The sequence below is a fragment of the Centrocercus urophasianus genome, unplaced genomic scaffold (genome assembly GCF_019232065.1).
Source record: "Centrocercus urophasianus isolate 14NV4802_14NV808 unplaced genomic scaffold, USGS_Curo_1.0 seq_50, whole genome shotgun sequence".
In the NCBI taxonomy this organism is placed as follows: domain Eukaryota; kingdom Metazoa; phylum Chordata; class Aves; order Galliformes; family Phasianidae; genus Centrocercus; species Centrocercus urophasianus.
The window spans coordinates 668300-674168 of NW_024885089.1; positions in this window are offsets into that span (position 1 = coordinate 668300).

The window sequence follows — 5869 nt, forward strand, 5'->3', positions numbered from 1 at the left end:
AAAAAAAAAAAGAAAAAAAAAAAAGAAAAAAAAAGAAAAAGGAAGAAAAGCTGTGTGTGCTCTGAGCTGAGCGCTGGCTCTGTGGCACACCCAGGTGCCAGGCCCCAGCAGATCTGTCATTCCAGTGACAGGAGGTGGAAGAGCTGCACACACATCCAAGGAGGCAGTGGCTTGAGCCTGATCCCCACTGATGAAAGGAAACATCAGCACTGCTGCTCTCTGCCAGCACCAATGAAACCACACGGGTTGTTGAGCAGCAGGAGAACCCCAGCAGATGCGTTGAAGCCATGTTGGCTGAGGATTGAGTGCTGATTGGTGCTGCTCATGCTGCCCAGCACGGGGCTGGCATAGTCAGTGGGAACGAGCTGTGCAGAGGGAGCCAGCAGTGTGCCCTGGTGGCCAAGGAGATGCTCTGATTGACCAATGGTTGGCCAACAGTTGACCATGAGCCAGCAGTGCACCCTCATGGCCAAGGAGGCCAATGGGACCCCAGGGTGCATTGAACAGGGTGCCAGCAGGGCAGGGAGGTGCTGCTCCCCTTTGCTCTGCCCCAGGAAGGTCACTATGCCCAGTTCCAGGCAGACTGAACTGCTAGAGAGAGGCCAGCACAGGGCTGCAAAGAAAGTGGGAGCCTGGAACACCTCCTGGTGGGGATGGGCTGAGAGCCCCAGGGCTGTTCACCTGGAAAACAGAGAGGGGATCTGAGCAATGCTTATCAGTATCTGAAGGCTAGGAGACAAATGGATGGGCCACGCTCTGTCCAGCCGTGCCCAGCACCAGGATGAGGGCTGTCAAGCACAGGCTGCAGCCCAGGGGATTCCATCTGCACATTAGGGGGAAATTCTTTACCTTGAGGGTCCCAGAGTGTTGGGACAACCTGCACAGAGAGTTGGTGCAGTCTGGTTCTCTGGAGAGATTCAAGATCCACCTGAATGCTTTCCTGCTTTAGAGGGGTTCAGTGGGGAGCTCCAGAGGCTTCTTCCATCCCCTATGGATCTGTGTGGTGCTGAGGAGGTGTGTGAAGGGCAGGGATGAAGCTTCTGATGCTTCAATCTGGGGAAAAGGAAAAAAAAAAAGGAAAAAAGGAAAAAAAAAACCAGCAGTAAAATTTGACAAATTTTGAATGGAATTTCAATAAAAAAGGGTGGATAGGTGGAGTTTACACCAGCATCTTTGTGGTTTTGGGAACACGCTTTGGGGTTTGATGGATTGCTTTTTGCGCAGGGACATGGAGAATGTACTGCACAAAATTTAATTGAAATAGTTTTCCAGAGCTGCTGGAATGGAATGGATGACAGAGCTGCTGCTCTGGAGAAGGGAAACGAAGGCTCTGGGATGGAGAAAGGATGGAAGACAACAAAGGAACACAGGCAGTGACATCTGTCATTGGTATTTGATAAGTTAAAAATTCAGCATAATCTCCTGCCACCCTGTCCGCCGTGCTGAGTTCCAACAGTAACAGAATTGTCATGATTTCTACATGAATTAATTCAAATCTCTTTTTGCATGATATGGTGTAAGAAAGGGGCCATCTGGTTTATGTTCTAGGTGTCAGAACCACTCATACCAGCACACTCTCTTAGTGCAAGATGTATGTTGACTGCACATATTAATGTCTCCTTACCCTCTGCCTCCCTGAGACCTGATGCTGTTGTCCCATTATGGTGCTGCCATTTATACTGTCAATAGCAATAATAGGAATAATGCAATACTGGCATGCACACGGAACCTCCAATTACAGATGTGGCTGAGCTACATTTGTATTGCTTTCTTCACACGTGGGAAGCTTAGGGATGTTAAGTGGGAACACGCTGTGATAAGGATAGGAGTGGACCAGTGCACCATAGAAGGTTGTCCAGAGGGAAAGAATGGGATCAAGAAAATGGGTCTGAGTTTCTGGGCTGTTAGTGGTGCTTTGGGTATCAGTTTTTATAGTGACTTTCTGTTGCTGTGTGCTTGAATGTGCCAAATCTGAACAGGATCAGCTCACTGGTAGCAGCCAATGAGCCACTGCCCCTATCCCTGCACTGCAGAATGGGGCTCAGAGCAGTGGGTGAAGGAGTCCTGCTGCAGAAAAACTCATCTACTGCAGATTAGCTCTATTTATACTGCGAAGGCTCTGGCTTAAGTGAGGAGCTTTTTTCCTTAGAAATATTGTCTTAGCATGAATTTATCTCAAAATGAACTTTGTGGTAAATATAATTTAAGCATAAGCTTAAATTCAAGGTCTTATTTAAGTGCTTTTCTACTTTACTTGCCAGCGAAGGATCCGGCCTGGGCTTTGAACCTCTTCAGGGAGAAGAAACAGATTAATGAGATTAGAATGTTTTAAATCACTTCTGTACTTTTCTGGGCCGCATGATCTTTATAATGCCACATCTCTATGGACTCCACAAAGTGCATTGGCTGGGTGCTGGTAGGCAGGGATGAGGGAAATGAGGCTTGCTTGTGCATCCATTCAGATTTGGGGAACGTATTCAATGGCCTGTGGGTATGTTGAGTTTCATACGTCAACATGTGTTTAATCTCTCTGCCTGCTTTTTGAAAACCACCATTTTAGAACTAAACTCCCAACCTTGTGGGCCTGATTTCCTCAGTGAGTTTTGTACAACCAGGCCAGTAACACGAGGAATGGGGTCGTGGCTGATGGTGAGATGGGCACAAAATGTTCAGAGCACACAGGGCTCTGGGCTGGCACATGTGGGACCTCCTGCCTACACCAGCATATGTGGGCATGCACACATAGCCCTGCAGCCCCGCAGGCAAAAGGCAAATCCGTGCCTCTTTGAGTTTTGCTGTTGTTTTCTTCCGAGTTCCAAACGAAGCCATCCCTGCAGCAGTGCAGGAGTTGGAGCCACGAGCTCAGGTTTCCCCCAGTGTCACCGGGTGGTTTCCATTTAGCAGTGATGCAATGTAAAGTGACCCCGGTGAGAGCAGTGGGTGTAATGCAGGTTGTTGGCCCGCGGGGTGCAGGGCTTTGTCAAAGGGAAATGGAGCAATTGCAACAGACTGGAGTTTCCTGCAGCTAAAGTTTCCCAGCAGACCAAGTTAATCTGTTCCTCAAAGGCTTTGTGTGAAGGAGAGAAGCGAGAAGCACAAATCCTACGAAATATCGAAAGCCTCAGGATTTTGTCTGCCCTGAGATTTTCACCAAGGCAGGTTTCCCCAAGGGTTTAATTGCATGTTCATCTCTCGCAGCCTGTGCTGGCTCAGGCTTTGAAAAGCTGCATGAGAAGGAGCAGGGGAGAAGTCCATAGTGGTGTAAATGCTGCTGCTGGTCGCTCCTGGTCAATGTCAGACCATTCCTGTGAACCCATCTGCACAGTGGAGAGCTCAGAGTGTGGGGATGGGGATGGGGATGGGGATGGGATGGGATGGGGATGGGGATGGGGAGTCAGGCGGGAGGCACAGGGTGTGTATGGCTGTTTCCCACGTAGAAATAGAGAGTGTAATTAAAAATAAATCACCATAGCTTTTAGTTTGATGAAATTACCAATTATATTAACAGCAGCTTGAGCTGACTCTAAATCACTTCCTGCAGAACGTCGCTTTGGGATTTAAAATGTTTGATCTGTTAAAGAATGTGTTGAGCTGTGTTTGGGAAAGAAAGGAGCAAAACATGGATCACACAGGTGTGAATACAGGAGGTTCTTAGATCCACAGTGCCTGAAGTCTGTGAGAACTGAAATGTGCCATTCTAAAATATGGCATATCGACCCAAAGCTGCTCCCAAGCACTCCATCAGCCCCATTCGGGTGTGGGTCAAAGCTATGGCTTCTTATTTTATAGCATTTTCTGATGCTGTGTTCTATGTTGCAGTTGTGGTAGCTTCAGAAATCACAATGTGAACTCGTGAATCTTGGAAGTCTGGGGCTTACACTGCTGCAGAAGGGCTATTTGTTGAATACAAGGCCTGATCTGGAAATGCATTTAAGACATGCATGACTTTGAGCATATAAATAGTTGCACAGAAGTCAGTGGGACATAAATTTATGAATTTGCCTAAGTGCTTTGCTGGATCTCTGCCTGAGGAACCACTTACCACGAGTTTGAATAACAGAATGATGGCCTCATTAATGAGCAAAGCTCTGGACCAAGAGCATCAGTGAGATGTGAAGTCCAGCTCCATGCCATATCTGTGCTACTCGCCTTGACTTCATCTACGTAAACTCATTCTGCTGCGCTGACATTTACATCCTTTGCCCTTTCCAAATTGTATTTATAAAATCCAAATTGATTTATAAGTTCCATTTCACACTCGTGAGGGCAGTGGGACTGTGCAAGATGTAGAGCAGCAGTCACAGCGATCTGGGATGGGTGCAAATCAGAGCAGGCAGTGCAGCACCACAGGGACACGGCTCAGTCTGTGCAGGAGATCTGTGTCTGCTGTGCCATCTGAGTGCTGTTCTCTGCACAGCACCTCTAGGAGAAATCATAGCACCCGCTTGAAGCAGCTCTGTGAGCTGTTACGGTTATCAGCTCAGACAGGGCAGGTAGCAAGAAGAGCCTGGGTCAGGTCTTTGCTGAGCAGAGCGCTGTACAAAACACTACAAAAAATAGGGTCTGCCTTCAGAGCATTGCAATGTAGATAAAAACAGCAGCATGGTGGTGGGACAGGGCTGGAAGGCCTTTTGCTACATTGGGGTTTCTTCTAAAACATGAGGTACAGCACAGCCTGGAAGACTGTGGAATAAACGATGAGGCAGAAGTCATTTGCTGAGCTGTTTCAGCAAGTAAATCCATCTCAGGATTGGAATGGCATTGCAACAAGTTAAAATACTTGATGGTATGGTGCTGTGGCACGGTTAGTGGGCACGGTGAGGATAGGCTGATGGTTGGACTTGCTGATCTCAGAGGCCTTTTCCAACCTTAATTCCATGGTTGTTTGGCTGATCTGTTGTTGTGCGCAAATCTTTATTCCAACCAAATAAGGAACGCTACCAAGAGCGAAAGAAACTTTTGCAAGCCATCTCCAGGCTTCAACTGGTAAAAGGCTTAGTTGAGCTTTGGGCAGTGAGAGCAGCTGCAGAGCACAGAGGGTGTGCAGGGATGGGGGCTCAGCCTATGGCGTGGCACAGCCCAGCTGCAGCAGCAGCAATGCACGGACATGCACAGAGACACAGCACAGACTGACCCTGCACCTCCACCTCCTAAGAACATCCAATAAGCAAACATTTGGGAGGTTTAATTTATGGAGATCAGTGTGTCAGGCATATTTTGAGGAAACTTTGGGACTGTTTTCCAGAAGTGAGCCCCAGAATTCCTCCAGGATCTCCAGGCGCTTTGTTGTTTAAAGGACCTCCAGTCCTTCCCATTCTCACAGCATCCTCTGCTGTGGTTCACACACAACTGTGTTAACACGAGTCTGGAATATCTCAACACATAATTATTTATCCTTCAAAAAAAAAGCCAACAAAGAAAACCATGTCTGAATCTGACTAATATCCCTTCCCAGCCTGCCAAGTGGGGCCTTGTGTTTTCAGTATTGAAAACCAAGCCTGACTTGCTGCATATTTTGTGTTACTATGGTTTATGTCCAAATGCAAGGATTTAATTTTGTCCGTCATCAAGCCGTGGTTTCCATATGACACCAATACATTCCTTCTTCCTCCTGCTGTTCTGACAGACGACAGAATAGAATTAAGCACTGCCACTACTGTGCTTAAAACACAGGAGTTTGTGCTCCTTTGGCTTTGGAGATCAAGGGGCAGATCTTCAGTGGGTAGAAACTGTCTTCACCAGAGATAGGAACATTTACACCACTTACCCCAACTGAGGTGCAATCTTAGACGTATTTATTTATTTTGCAGTGCCATTTGAAGATACAGTAAGACTGAAAGTAAGATTGACTCTTGTCGTCTTCTCTGCA